The sequence below is a fragment of the Crocuta crocuta genome, unplaced genomic scaffold (genome assembly GCF_008692635.1).
Source record: "Crocuta crocuta isolate KB4526 unplaced genomic scaffold, BGI_CrCroc_1.0 scaffold1035, whole genome shotgun sequence".
NCBI classification, from domain to species: Eukaryota; Metazoa; Chordata; class Mammalia; order Carnivora; family Hyaenidae; genus Crocuta; species Crocuta crocuta.
Window position 1 is genome coordinate 34,236 of NW_027530194.1, and position 16,258 is coordinate 50,493.

At 44.4% G+C, this 16,258-nt stretch overlaps 2 pseudogenes across 1 annotated transcript; both read left to right on the forward strand.

Moving 5' to 3' along the window:
* Positions 1-225: 225 nt before the first annotated feature.
* LOC144232464 (immunoglobulin kappa variable 2-30 pseudogene) lies at positions 226-1,078 on the forward strand (annotated as a pseudogene). The gene is made up of 2 exons (XR_013335399.1): positions 226-288; positions 696-1,078. The product of XR_013335399.1 is annotated as an immunoglobulin kappa variable 2-30 pseudogene (transcript).
* Positions 1,079-12,408: 11,330 nt separating this feature from the next.
* On the forward strand, positions 12,409-13,103 carry LOC144232465 (immunoglobulin kappa variable 2-28 pseudogene; annotated as a pseudogene).
* The last annotated feature ends 3,155 nt before the right edge of the window (positions 13,104-16,258 follow it).

Genomic DNA, 16,258 nt, shown 5'->3' on the forward strand with positions numbered 1-16,258 from the left:
CACTCAGGAAGCAGAGATTGCATCTCGATTAGTTTTGCTCCAAACAAAGAAAATCTTTTTTGTTGCTTTACTCACATGAGAGGCCATACCCCCCTCCTGCTGGCTCTTTATACATGGCTGCACCCACAGCGGATTTGCATAGTGTCCCCTGGGAAAGACCTTCCCTTGCAAGTCTGAAATAAAAGATCAGCTCTCAAGCTGTCTGGACTTAGCAGGGCTCATCCACGTAACTCCTCAGAATGAGGTTTCCTGCTCAGCTCCTGGGGCTCTTCCTGCTCTGGACGCCAGGTGAGGGCAGAGTGCCCAAAGAGGAAGGAAATTGGGCTGGTGGGGAGGACTCGATGGTGACACTGCTTCCCACACAAACCTTGTTGGCCTGCGGGCTGGGTGGTCTTGCCCTGTGGGACGTGGCAGGTGAACGTTAGATCTGTAAGAGAGGAACATTCCAGAAGGAACAGGACATATGTGTACTCTGCTATTACTTAAGCACCAAAGAGGGGTGTCTTAGGTAACTGCTAGAGACCCTTTTATGTCCTGCAAATCTCTGTTTCTTTCTTGAAAGTAGGAAGTTTTGAGTCCTGATCAAATTCATGTACTATGCAATTTTTAAGTCTGAAATAAACAGTAAAAGGGAAATTATGAACTTTTCTCACAAAGTTTGCACATAACCTTGCACTTCTCTCTTCTTCCTTTAGGATCCAGTGGGGATGTTGTGCTGACTCAGACCCCGGGGTCCCTGCCCGTCACCCTTGGACAGCCGGCCTCCATCTCCTGCAGGGCCAGTCAGAGTCTCAAGGACAGTGATGGAGACAGCCTTTTAAACTGGTACCTGCAGACGCCAGGCCAGTCTCCACGGCCACTCATCTATGTGGCTTCCTACCGGTACTCTGGGGTCCCAGACAGGTTCAGTGGCAGCGGGTCAGGGACAGATTTCACCCTGAGAATCAGCCGGGTGGAGGCTGAGGATGTTGGAGTTTATTACTGCATGCAAGCTGCACACGATCCTCCCACAGTGATTCAGCCCCGAACACAAACCTCTCTGGGTGGCGTGTCACCACCCTCCACATGTGTTGCCTGAGTGGGGAGCAGGCACAGCAGAGCCTCCATTGTCCTAAGAGGCAGGTGCTGGGGATGTCGGGGCATCACATGCAGCTGAGGGCTCTGGACCGTGTGGTGGCCCCTCAGCTGCACCAGCCCAGCACAGCAGGACCCGCCCCAGAGCGGAGGTGATCGATGTGCCCTCTGAGCTGTACGAGGGAAGGGAGAGTAGACCTGAACCCCATGACACCCCCCCGACCTGTGTGCATGGGTCAAGGACATGAATTCAGCTGAAGAGTCAGAAAATGGAGGAATATTTGTGACAACACAAGTTGAATATATTTGGGTCTAAAAACTTTGCTATTTTTCAGTACCATAATATTTGGTATCGTGCAGATATTAATTATCATTTTTGCATGTTCTGAACTTCTTCATTACCAGTTACATGAATCCCTCTTGTACAGTGTTCTCCAGCCAATGTTCCATGCACACTATCCCACAGCAAACATGGCTGAGAACGCTTTGTCAGAGCGTTGTTTAAGGACCCAAACACGCTGTTGTAACTTCATAGCACAGATGAGCTTCTGCTCCTGTAAAGAAGATGCGGTCATTACACACAATGGACGTCACTCACCACAGAAGTACTGCATTTGCAACAACATGGGTGACCCATGATGGTATTATGGTAGGTGACTTACGTCAGATGGAGAAGGACAAATACCATATGATTAGGATTTCATTTATATATGGAATCTAAAAAGCAAATCAAAGGAAAGACATCAAAAGACATATAAACAGACAGATAGATACAGAGAACAAACTGGTGGTTGCCAGATGGGAAGCAAGCAAAGGGAATGGAAAAAAGGGGCTAAAACATGAGAGGCCCAGCCTTCCGGTTACGAAACAGTAAGTCACTGTGATGAAAGCACAGGGAACACAGTCAGTGCTCTTGTCATAGTGTCCATGGGGACAGATGACAGCTACACCTGTGAGCACAGCATAGCCTATGGGCTTGTGTTATCTCTATGTCATACACCTGAGCCCAATGTCACATTGTGTATCTCCATACTTCAGTAAAACAACAACAACAACAAACATGAACATACATGCATGCGTGCACAACCAGAAGAACCTATCCAGGAAGATTTTATTTGTCTCAATGACCTTTTTCTGAAGACAAAGGGAGTTCTCAGAATTGCTAAGTAGATTTGAGAAAACAAAACAAGCTTAATAATGTAGAGCATAGAATGTACCTCACAGACCACAGGAAGTGTAAGAATGACATGAAATTTGTTTCAAAAAAGGGATCATTTTAAGATCACCTAGCCTGAATATTCCTTTGGAGATGACAATTTTGGTACAATATTGACAAAATATATTTCATGCAATAGATAAACACATTAGTTTTACAGAAGATGGTCTTCCCTAAAAATGAACTGTATTGTATGTTCTGTTGAAAATGTAAATAAATTATATGCTTTGAGTAGATGGCTATTAAAATAGCGTTCAAACATTATATCTGACCTAACTTGGGCTCATAACAATTACCTGTCATAACACAGTGCTTTAGAAGTAAAAGAATGATTTAGGGGCACCTGGGTGCTCAGTCGGTTAAGAGTCCAACTGTGGCTCAGGTCATGAACTCACAGTTGGTGAGTTTGAGCCCTGCATCAGGCTCGGTGCTTTCAGTGTATAGCCTTCTTGGGATTCTCTGTCTACGTCTCTCTCTATGCCCCTCCTCTGGTAGTGGTCTCTCTCCTCTCTGTCTTTCTCTCAAAATAAATAAATGAACTTTTTAAAAAAAGTTAAAAAAAAAAAAGAACAACAACAAGGTGTCAGTGTATTTCCACCCACATTCACAGTGGTCACACAGGTCCATCCTAAATTGTTCTCATCCATCCCATGGTCACTGGTATGGAGTCGGGGGAAGTTGCCCAAGTCTAGGAGCAGGACACCGGGGTACCCTGCAGTGTCACAGCCCCAAACATAAACCTCCCCAGAAGGCTCGCCTCTCAGGGTGGCAGCAGCGGTGGTACCAGAGGACCAAAAGCTCTGATGGCCATTCCTGATGCCGCCTCCCCCATCCCCTGAGATGGCCCCAGGGCACACATGTCTGCCCCGCCCCCACGCTGTCTCTGAGCGCAGGCAGAGTGAGCACTGAGTCCCTGCATGACCCACAGTCACGTGGGATCACGTTCTCATTCCTGCAGATTGTGTGGACTTGACTTTATAGGTTTTCTCCCAGACACAGAAGACCTTATATCACACTTTGCTCAAAGGTAGGCCCCTCCCACAACCTTCCAGCCCTTTCTACACTGCTGCACCCTCCAGGGGATTTGCATAGTGTCCCCCAGGGAGGACCTTCCCCTTAAAGTCTGGATAATAGGTCAACTTGAATCTGGCTTTGATTTGTCAGGACTCCTCAGGTCAACTCCTCAAAATGAGGTTCCCTGCTCAGCTCCTGGTGCTGCTAGTGCTTTGGTTCCCTGGTAAGGCCAGAGGGGGTGGGAAAGGAGAGCCAGGACAGGAGTGTGAGCCCCGGGGACAACACTGTCCACAGGTGTATTCTGTGTGCGTGTCAGACATGTGTGACTCATCCTCTGGGATGAGGCAGGTGAGGTTTAGATCTGTGAGAGTGTGGAAGTTTCCAGAAGGAACAAGGGCCTGGGCACTAGTGAAAGACTGTGACACAGAAGGTAGGGAGGGAGTCAGCGATGATTAGAGACCTCTCTCCACTTCACAGATGTCAGGTTCATTATTGTGATAGTGCATTTTCGGTGCCTGCTGGAAGTCACAAGTAATGGGAGAAACACAAAGTCATATTTTAGCTACATTAAATGGGAGGGAAACAATGAAATTTGCTAAAAATATTTGAATCTGACTTGGCACTTCTTTGTCCTTTCTTTAGGATCCAGTGGGGATATTGTGCTGACCCAGACCCCTCTGTCCCTGCCAGTCACCCCTGGACAGCCCCCCTCCATCTCCTGCAGGGCCAGTCAGAGCCTCCTGCACAGTAATGGAAACACCTATCTGTACTGGTTCCTGCAGAAGCCAGGCCAGTCTCCACGGTGCCTGATCTATGGGTTTTCCAACTAGGACACTGAGGTTCTTGACAGGTTCAGTGGCAGCGGGTCAGGGACAGATTTCACCCTGACAATCAGCAGGGTGGAGGCTGAGGATGTTGGAGTTTACTACTGCAACCAATCTCTACAATCTCCTTGCACAGTGGTTCAGCCCTGAACACAAACCTCCCTTCCTGGGCAGTCAGCTGCCCCACCTGGTCTGAGGCTGTGTGAGAGGAAGGTGCTGGAGACCCGGGGACAGCCTGCAGCTGCACAGTAAGGCCCGTCAGCGGCACAGCCTGGGGGCAGAACCAGCAGGGAAATGGCAGGCGATCCTGTCATGTGAGGAATGGGCCACTGTGAAGGGAAGAGCCAATGACAGCCCCGCCCCATCCCCGGTCCCAAGCCTGTGCTTTCAGTTAAATGTCAGCAGTCTAGTCACCAGTCAAGTCACATAGATATTTGGTGACTGATTAATCCATAGTGGAGATGAACAGTGTGGGGTATATTTTCCACAGCATCGTTTGCTAATATTGGTAATGGTGGTATTTCTCACTGTCTCTTTTTCTCACTTCTCTGCTACTTTCCCTACCCCTCCATTCATATGTTGAAGAGAGCGCCCTGCTCAAGCTCCCTCCCTGAGAGTATGGATGAGAACTATTAATAAGCATGTTTAATTCTGATCCAATTAGCTTTTTGGAAATTTTCTGAAATGTAAGATTCCAGTACCAAGATTCTTTGTTTTCCCTCCACTGCATTTTTTCTAAGTGAAATGGAGATTCTTGCAATTTCAAACGTGATGACTCTGAAAAATCTATTTTGGGGAAATGTATAGTAAATTCATGCATTGGGTATATTCCCTTCAATAGAATCGTGACCTTCAACGTGAACCTGCCCTGCTCACGGGTCATGCCTTTAGGTCCTCACACACATAATAAAAGCAAGAGTGATTAAAACCACATGTATCTAATCCTGTGCCTAGTTTAGAAAATAAAGTATACTAGGGATGATTGCCTCTTCCAAGATAATGAATATCATGACAGGTACAATTAGATTCAATGTTTCAATTCTAGTTGCTATGACAGGCATTGGGAAAATGTATACAGAAATCTAGCCGCCCAGAGCCCACACAGCATGGCAGCCTGGGTGATGGGTTTGAAACTCCTTTGCTAGGATGCATGTTCATCGTTATTGATTCAGACCTACAAACCCACTGCTTTCTTGTCTCCAACAAACTTTGGTAAACGGTACTTTCTTTCAACTCAGGAAACTCTCCAGTTTCCTTCTTTGTTTGTTCTGTTTCCCTTTTTATTCTTTCTGGACCTGACTTTTTACATGGCAATTTCTTACTTAGTTTTCAAATGTTTGGTGATTTTTTTGGATAACTTTCTGTTACTGGTTTTGAATATATTTCCCTGTCTCCATTGAATAACTTTTTATGAGTTGTATCCATTTTAATTTTACTGACATAGCTGGTGGCCCATATTTTGCTCTATCACAGTGAATTCCCTGAGGGAATGTGTATTTTATGATCTTCAGCACTGTATCCTCCAACTAAGAATTATGTTCCCATGCTTGACTGATGTCACTGTTCAAGACCTCTGTGTCCTCACTAGCCCAGGGGCAGGACTCTCTGCACTGGGGGCTGGACCTGCTGCAGCGCCCTCCTCTGCTCTGGCCACATTGAGAGCCACCTGACTTCATGTCACCAGGTCCCAGGGCCAGACCAGTCCTCCTAGAGGTGGATGGGCTTATCCCAGCATCAGGGACACCAAAGGTGATTCCTTCTGAGAGGCAAAGACAGATAGTAAACACAATGGAAGGGGAGGTGCCCCCAATCCTGGTCATGGGGTCCCCAGGCAGGGCTCTCTCACCAACAGGGAAAAATATTTTATGGAAATAATGAGTCTAAAATTTTATCGAGGGAGGCTGGAATGCTAGAACATAAGAGAGCCACTGTGTGGGTTGAGGTTGATCCCCACTCACTAGGGTAAGAATAGGAAATGTGGGGGGAAATGTGCCCGAGGAGGGTCTCATCAATTATTACAGCCTATGGTTTTCTGTGAAATCTCATAAATCCATCATGTGACTGCTCCAGGGGACTCAGAACTCATTCATTCTATTTTTATGTTATTTTGTATTTTATTTCTTTTATTTCTGATCCTTATTCTGTGCAAGGCTGAGTAGGTGCTTTAGAAGAGTCAACGTGCAGATTTCTGGAAGCACTGCTAAGTGAAGGCAGGTGAGGCTTCAAGCAGCACTTGAACCTTGGGTGCCCCTGGGCTCCTGCTACAAAAGGCCAAATGGATGTAAAGGTCACTGGTGCTCAGCTGTGGCTCCCATAGGTCACACTGTCACCCTCTTCATTTACTGATGCAGACGGAACTTGTATGTCCCTTATAGGGCATGGAGTGGCCACTGAATACTCCATTCAGCTCTTGCCTCTTTCTTGGTCTGAAGTTCAATTTGTGTTAAGAAGTGAATAAAAGGAGGAGGTCAAAAGGAATTTTTGGCAATTTTTAAAAATCAGTTTAAGTGATTTAACCTGATCTTTAATATTCTAGAGGGTTTAATATCCTCTTCTTCAAAATTTGTATAAGCATTTTGTAGATTCGTGAAAGAGCTGAATATGGAAGAAACAGTGCATTTGAGATTATCATCTTATAATCTCCATTTTTCTGCATTTAGACTAGCTTTTCTAAATACAAAAAATCCAAAGAAAATTCTTTTTTCCTGGAATAGAAAATGCAATTTCTCTCTTCCAAGTCTCAAATTCTTTGTTCAAAGGCAGCCTCAACTTAAATTTAAAGGATAAAGATGCTCACATCTCGGGGCGCCTGGGTGGCTTAGTCTGTTAAGCGTCCGACTTTCGCTTAGGTCATGATCTTGCGGTTCGTGGGTTCGAGCCCCGCATCGGGCTCTGTGCTGCCAGCTCAGAGCCTGGAGCCTGTTTTGGAGTCTGTGTCTCCCTCTCTCTCTGACCCTCCCCTGCTCACGCTGTCTCTCTCTCTCTCTCTCCTAGAAATAAATAAAAATATTAAAAAAAAAAAAAGATGCTCACATCTCATGTGAACCAGTCTTTTACAAGGTGCTAACAGGGGGTGTAAACAATTATTAAATTTGCAGACAAGCTGTGGCTTCCAGACCATTGGAGCAGGGACTCCCCTTTCTTCCAGGGCGAGCCTAGGGCAGGTCTTAGAGGAGGTGAAAACTTGCCAGGCAGAGAAGCTGGGGTGGCAATAGAAGTACTGTCTTACTTTACCTGGTTAGTCTGCACACGGCAGAGTTTCACACTGACAGACAAAATGTCTTGTGTCCAGCACACGATTCTCCCACCTGATGGATGAACTGTGTGCCTCTCTACTGCTATGCTGACACACAGAGACCACCCAAGACCACTGAAGTCGAATTAAGGGTGTCATTATTACCAGCCCGGGCCACACAGAGTTAACACAGAACTTTAAATGTGCACCCCGAGTACAAGGATTTAGGGCTTTTTATAATGAGCAAGAGGCGAGTGGGCAGTGCGGAAGCAGAATTGAGCGGCTATTGTAAAAAGGCTACAAAGTGATAAAGAGAGCAGCCATTATCCTGCTGAGTAGGGAAACACTGGTTATTTTGAATGCATGGCCTTTGGTTTTGGGCAGTTTCAAGGGAATAGCCATGATCTCAAGGACACAGTATGCAAACTGTGTCATAAATAACCCTTAATAGGGAACCTTAACCCTTATCTTCTTATTTGTGATTTTTCCTTGCACCTGGGGATAGTCACAAAGCCGTCCGAGTGCGAGTCCAGAGGGTACACTCTGGGTCAAGATGGAAGGACTGAGGCTAAATTCATGTGCAACAGTAGGATTTTTATATTGATTTTAAGAAAAAGGAAACAAAACTGAGATGAATAGTTGGATACAGATTCATAATCAGCAGAGGAAGAGTAAGGTCTTGAGGATTCAGAAAAGTCAGGTGTGTAACATACCTGGCTCCCTCAGAGAACCTCTCTGCTCGGACGATGAAACACATGCATGAGCCTCCCCGACCCCGCTGTGCACCGGGAGTTACCCTCCCGTGGGTAAAACATGTAAAACATTGTAGTTGTTTGGAAGAGTTGGATACATTTAATCCCAGGGGCCTCAGGGGCAGGACTCCCCTCTAGTTCACCTATGGTTGGGGGTGTTCTCAATGGCCAGGTTGATCTCAGTGCTCTGAGAATGACGTCACCGGATCTTTAATCATGATGTACCTCCATTTGTGTCCATGGAGGGGGCAGGCCTCTGTGTGTGTCTGAGCTTCAACAAAACAGCTTGGGTTTGGGTTGTTTGGACCCACGAAGGGTACAGCACACATGCCCACAATGTGGGAGAGTCTCTTACTCCCCACCTGTGACAGGACACAGACTCAGAGGTGCCCCCTGCAAGACTCCCTTCCCACGTCACACTCACACTTACAGTGTCATTGAGCCTGAAATAATCTCCTCCGACAAAACACACAAAACTAAAGCAACATCCACCTGTGTAAGATTTTTTCTCAATCAGTTGCTGATGGTTAAGTATAGAGATACAGAGCTGCTCTGTCCACCCCCCCACCCACCCCCCACATGTCCCTTCACCAGATGTAACCATTTGTGTCCAGGACTGATGATCGACTTGGCTACTGGGCAGTTTTGGTGTCCAGGGCACAGGATGGTCTGTTAGAATTAAGAGCATCACATTTTCTGTCTACAGGGAGTATAGGAAAGACGTACAGCCTGTGTGACCAATTCTATAGAAAGTTACGTGTGTGGTGTATTTCAGGGCTACAGATTATGTGATAAAACAACACCCAGAAAAAGAGGCTATTAAAGATTTTACCTGAAGTTTGCAGAGAATAACAAACTGTCTGAAACTGAAGATTCCGAAGGAATACTTTGTAAGAGTAGCCTTTTCAAGCATTGATTTGTAACAAAAGAAAACACACGTTTCTCACTGTTACTCTTTTTCTCCCAGTCCAAGTTACCAATTTGGGTGATTCGTCTCCACGCCTGCCAGAACAAAGCTCCACAAAGTTGGGGGTCAAAAGGGCACCATTCTTCAATGCTGGACCTCTGGAGGCATGAAGTCTGAAATCAATGCTGTGGAGCACCTCTGACCCAGCACCCAGGTACCTAGTGAGCGTCTCTGATGCAAGTCCATGGAAATGTCCAGGATACACTAAACTTGAAGGGAGTGAATCCTGTTTCTCTTGTTCTAACACACAGAACCTCCTATTAAACTGGGAACTCATGGCGGTGGCCGCGCAAAATACATGACAAGAAAGAGTCGATGTGGGAAGAGATTTTGTAGAACCATTCAGTGAAACTAATTTAAAATTATTCCTTGGTCATTTTCTTCCATCATATTTACTCCCCAAAACATACATTTCTTTTGTCCTTCCCTCTTGTCTTCAACAGAGCTAGATACTCGTGGAGAACAATTTCGCACTGCTGGTGGGAATGCAAACTGGTGCGGCCACTGTGGAAAACAGTATGGAGGTTCCTCAAAGAATTAAAACTAGAGTTGGGCTAACACTGTGCAATTGCACTGCTAGGTATTATCCAAAGAATGCAAAAATGCTGATGTGAAGGGGCACGTGCATCCCAGTGTTTATAACAGCGCTATCAACAGTAGCCAAACTATGGAAACAGCCCAAATGTCCATCGACTGATGAATGCACAAGGAAGCTGTATTATTCACAGTGGAATAATACAATACAGACATCAAAAATGTGTGCTTTCCATTTTGAACAAAGTGGATGGAACTGGAGTGTATTCTTCTAAGCATAGTAAGTCAGCCACAGAAAGACACATATCATATGACTTCACTCATACGTGGAATTTAAGAAACAAAACAGATGAACCTAGGGCAAGGGAGGGAAAAATAAGATTAGAACATAGACGGAGGTAAGCCATAAGAGACTCTTAAATGTAGAGAACAACCTGAGGATTGTTGGGGGGTTGTTGAGTGGGGGACAGGCTAAATGGGGGGTGGGGATATAAGGAGGGTGCTTGTTGGGATGAGCACTGGGTATTATATGAAGAGATGAAAACCTAAACTTTACTCTTGAAACCATCATAACACTATATGTTAACTACCTTGGGTTTAAATTTTAAAATAAGTAAAACAAAGTCTTTTTTATCAGAAAAGAATTCTTCTTTTTGAATTTTCCAAATTCTTAAAGCCAACAGATGGAGATAAAACAACCAGCTAAAATGGCAGACTTTTAAGGAGGAATCAATTAATTTTCACAGGAGGTAGTAATATTTTATCAAAATAAGTGTCTTAAAATATTTTGTAAGTAATAGTATTTTAAGAATCAATGTGTAATTAAACAAAAGCATGACAGGTGTCTTGCTGCTATTCATTTCCCCAAAATTGTGTTTCTATCCTGGAGAGTAGGTAAAACTGATTGATTTATACCTTTGCAGAATGACCCTTTAAAAGTAGGTGAAGATATACGATATTGTTCTTTTTCTGTTGTCATTTTTGTTTTCATGTACAATTCAATTTTTTTCTTTAGCTGCATATGTTTGTGAGTTCTTACTCCAAGATGGTTAATTAGGGGTCTGATATTTTCTGAAGGAAGATTCAGAATTGAAGGAGGTAGCATAATAAATAAAACTAAAAGACACACAGAAGTTCCAAAAGGTAATGAAAGGAAAAAGGTAAATGAAATTGTTAGTCGTGAAATAGGAGAGACACTTATTGTATTCCTGTCTCCTTACCGTCATTTGTCACTGGCCACCCAGATTCTTACCATGGAGCTCAACAGTGAAAAGCCTGTATCATTTTTACTGAATCATATTTTCCAACCTTGTTAAAAATTCTTATTTTGGAGGATTGCCCAGAAGAGAGTCGAGCCAAGCTCTCTTTGAAAAGCTCATGGAGACTGTGTTTATTTATGTTCTTTGGCAGTAAGTCTGACTTGGGGTTAGTTACCCAAGATGACCTAAGCCACACTCTGCTTTTTATCACTCTAGTCTGGCTTCTCTGTTTTGTTTTGGGTAAAAAAAAGACGGTGACTACCCTCATGGATGAATTAAAATCAGCTCCATTTTCCACGAGCTGTTCAATCCATCCTGACTCAAGTCACTGACAAGGGACAGAGACTCAGGTGCCTGTCCTACTTGAATGCCCCCCGGCAGGGTATCCGGCTTGCCCTGAGCAGTGGCATCTTTGGGGGAATCACAGAGAAACATCAGTCACAGGAAATGGTTACCCCAGACATTCAAACAGTGTCTCCAGTTCTTGCTCTTCTCACATACAAATCTTTTGAACTCTATGTTCATGGCCATGGCCGTGACTCATTCAGGTCAGGGAGAGACTCAGGTTATCACACAGAAGGAACGAGAACCTGGAAGGCCTGACAGAACCTGTCCTCCATGATGAGAAAGACTGTACGAGAAGAGATGTCTAACCACCACACAGAAAACACAGTCCTTGCTTCTGTGATTCCGCTCTCTTAGGAAGCCTTCCGTGAAGAAATTCCTTTGGTTTCTCTGGTACGTGTGAGGTAAGTATGATGGGAGGTACACCCGTCAGTGGATGTCCAGGATTTTATATTCACTGCCTGGTGCATGAATCTTCCCTGTCCTTCTCTGACATGAATCGGGCTGTTAGCTCTCTATACGGAGGAAACGGCCTGGTTTCCCTGTCAAGGCCTCTCTCTCCCAGAGTGCTTTCATGGTGCTTACCTCCCCACATGACCTACAATGGTGGTTTCTACACTTGTGTTTCACTTTCTGAACCCATTACCCTGGGGACCAGAGACCTGACAACATTTCAATGAGCAGAACACCCTCTGCTGGAGGAAACACCCTCTTGATCACCAGCAGCGTTGATGGGAACTATTTTGTCTGTAGATGAGCTACAGGAAGTCAAGAAGATGGCCTTTCACTTCCCAGTGGTTGAACCTAACTAGACACACATGTCTACATGATCAGTGTCTCTGCTTCCTAGAGGGTCAAGGCCAGTGCCCATCCTCACCTTTGACCCGGATTCCACAATCATATCTTACTTCACACTCTGCAGGCAGCAAGAACTGTGCAGTGTTGCTTTTCCTCCAACCCCACAACATGCTTTACATGAATGTGTTCACATAATAAAGCCTTTACCCTCTGTTGGCTTTTTCAAATCTGCTGCAGCCACAGGACATTTGCATAGTGTTCCCTAGGGAGGATCTTCCCTTCCCTTGCAAGTCTGAGATAAAAGGTCACCCCTAAACTGGCCTTGACTTATAAGAGCTAATCAGTTCAGCTTCCCAAAATGAATTTCCTGCTCAGCTCTTGGGGCTCTTCATGCTCTGGATCCCAGGTGAGTGCAGAAGGGGGATGAGAGAGGAGAATGGGGTGTGGAGGGTGAGCGAGAGTGACCCCACTGCTCCCCATGTGTACTCTGACCATACATGTTCATGCTCCAAGGAAGAGAACTTGATCTTATGAGATTTAGGAACCTCCTAAGATGAACAATGACCAGTATCGGATGAAGACTTTGAAAAAGAAAGAATCACCTTTGTGCCTTGTAAATATTACTGTTTTCATTATGATGTGGGTCATTTTCTTTTTCAAAATGATTAACGTGAAGTAATCAACAAAAGGAAAATCACGAAAATGGCTTATAAGGTCTGTATGCATCCTTGAACTTCTCTCTTATTATTTTAGGATCCAGTGGGGATATTGTGATGACACAGAGGCTTCTGTCCCTGCCCGTCACCCCTGGACAGTCGGCCTCCATCTCCTGCAGGGCCAGTCAGAGCCTCCTGCACAGTAATAGAATCAACTATTTAAATTGGTACCAGCAGAAGCTGGGCCAGTCTCCACGGCTCCTCATCTATAGGGCTTCCAACTGGGCCTCTGGGGTCCCTGACAGGTTCAGTGGCAGCGGGTCAGGGACAGATTTCACCCTGAGAATCAGCAGGGTGGAGGCTGAGGACGTCGGGGTTTATTACTGCCAGCAAGCTCTACAAACTCCTCCCACGGTGATTAAACGTTGAACAAAAACCTGCCTGGCTGGGGATTTCAACTGCCCCAAAGTGTTGCTTGTCTGGGGGGCCCACAGCAGGTCGTCCGAGTGTGTGTAAGCGGAAGACGTTGGACACCCCAGGGGACTAGTTCGCAGCTGAGGGCCCCGCACCACGAGGACTTCGGTACCCCCTGGGGCCCCCCGTGCTAAGTTCCCATCAGGTGCCACAGCCTTCGGATGGCAGAAGCGGTCCTGCGATGGGTCTGTGGACTTACCATCGTTTCCGCTGGTTGTATTGTTAGGGATGAAGTCGGCCTCCCAGGCGGGGGCTTGTTTGGCTTCGGGAAGCCCCGCCCCATGGTTTTCCAGGATGGAGAACATGTTTATGCTCCATCACCTACGTGCACAGTTGCTATAAATCCTTTGCAATCCTTCTTATATCAGACTTTTATTGTGTCCATGTTGGTAGATCCTGAAGTGGTATTGTGGTAAAAATGTACATTTCTTTGATGACCAAGACGTTGAGAAATTTTTTTATCACGTTTATTTTTCATTATCCATTTGGATACCCTTTCTTTGGAAAGTGCTTGTTTTGCTTGTTTAAATTATATATTATGTATACTTCCATATCTTTGTAATGATATAATACATAATTTGCATGTTTATATATAAGTATATATAGCTTGTCTTTTCTCTTCTAGGGAGGTCCTTATACATTCAGAAATAAACTTTGTCATACTGGAGAATCCGCTCATGCTTCACAGCATGTCTGAACTCAGCTCAGGTCATAATCGTGAAGGACATGAGCATGAGCCACACATCTGGCTCTGTGCTGACAGCTCAGAGCCTGGACTTACCACAGATTCTGTGTCACTCTCTTTCTGTTCCATTCTGCACCCCCCAACAGCATTCTGTGTCTCAAAAATAAATAAAAGCATTTAAAATTTTTAAAAATATATTAAAACATTTCCCCCTTTAGAGACCAAAGGTACCCTCTTATGCTGTCTTCATGAAGCATAATTACTTTAATGTTTATGTGTAGGAATATGATCTTCCAATGACTCAAGCTTTTGCATAATGTGAGATGGGTCAAGCTTTTTATTTCCACTTCTATAATTCATTAAAAAGGAAAAATGACCAGTAATCCACCTTCCTGCCTTTGTTAGAAGTTAAGGGCCTGTGTACACATGGGTCATTTCCTAGAGTTCCTGTTTTGTTCTATTTGTTTCTCTATCTTTTATACATCATATACACTACAGTGTTTTAGGCAGGTATATAATAACTTTTAAAACCTCATATTATTTGTTTTGACTTTATTTTGCTTCTTAGCAGTTTCTTGGATACTGTAGATCATAGAAATTTAACCTATATTAGAATATATTTTTTTTCAAATTCAAAAAAAGTCCTTTGGTAATTTTTATAGATTGCATTGAATATTTATATCAATTTGGGAAAAATGGAAACGTAATAACATTGAGTCCTTTACTGTCTTAACATAGAAAATGTCTCTATATAGCAAAATCTCTAACTCGCTATTAATATTATATACATTTTTTTACATTTACTTTGAAAGACAGGAGAGAGAGAAAGAAAGAGAAAGTGAATGGGGAAGGACAAAGAGAGGGGGAGAGTGTGAATCCCAAGCTGGCTCCGTGCTATCAGTGCAGAGCCCCACGTGGGGCTGGTTCTGTGAAATCATAACCAGAGCCGAATCAATAGTGGGACACTTAACTGACCGAGCCATCCAGCCACCTGAGATATTTTACAGATTGGCAGTGAATCCAAATCCTTTACTGAAATATTTCTAGCATTTTTTTCAGATTTTTAAATATTCACGTACACAATTTGTTATCATAAGTAAAGATTATCTAATGGAATATATTTAACAAGTTTTTACATTATGAAGACAAAATGCAGAAGGAGATACCACTGCATCCTATTTCTTGTCCTTTTTTTTTTTTTTCCCTTATTCCTTTTTAACCTCAGGTATTTATGGTAGCCTTAGGTGTGACTGTTTCCAGTCTCCTATCCTGGTTACATATGAGTCTTTTGTAAGACTGGTGAAGGTTTATTGAGGAGACGGATCATGTGTCTTCTCTACAGACTCTGGCCTAGTGATGGGTGTCATAGTGTCAATTTCATGAGTGACAGTGAAGTCTCTCAGTCCAGACTCAGGACCCCACATCAGAAAATCCTGACAGTTGCTATACCACCACACAGCCATTAGATGGCAGACAGACCCCACAGTAAACCAAAGAAACATCGTCCTGATCCTAAAATGCTGAGAAGGCAAGAGTGGTACTGTCCAGTTATCCCCCAGGAGCTCCGAAGGCTGAATGGGTCTCTGGTGTGATGGGGACACTGTTGTTTCCCCTAAGAAATTGTTTCCCATAAGAAATCTCTGACTTGGGGGAGCTGAGAAGTGTGTTTCTGTGTGTATCCACAGCTCATATATACCTTATGCTGTGTGTCTGTCCTTATATGTATGTATCTATGTATCTATCTATCATCTATGTATGTATGTATGTATCTATCTATCTATCTAAATTTTTTTAAATGTTTTATTTATTTCTAGGAGAGAGAGAGAGAGACAGCATGAGCCAGGGAGGGTCAGAGAGAGAGGGAGTCACAGACTGAAACAGGCTCCAGGCTCTGAGCTGGCAGTCAGCACAGAGCCCGACGCGGGGCTCGAACCCACGAACCGCAAGATCATGACCTAAGCCAAAGTCGGACGCTTAACCGACTAAGCCACCCAGGCGCCCCTCTGTCTATCTATCTAAATATCTAGGGCAAAAAAGAGATGAAAGACAAGATACACACCATGTTGTAACAAACGGTTACCAAAAATCGAACACTCACTGCCTAAAATTCTAGTCCTTTCCTCGTCTCCTAAGCAGGGCTATTAGTTCTCTATCTGTGAGTGATTCTTTCTCCCTGTGAAGGTCTTTTTACTTTCATCCTCCCAGAAAGTCCCAGGGTGAGTATAATTCATTGTTTAATGATTATTAAAGTGTCTTAAAACATTAACCTGGAAACAGCAGACACTAGAGGATCTAGAACTCTCTCTAGTTCATCCTGTGGTCAGGAGATACTCTGCCAATCAGCCGGAGCGGGGCGGCTCTGTTTCCTCTGGACAGTAGCTGAGGGGAATCCAAGCAGGATGGTCATTCTCCTGACAGAAAGTGA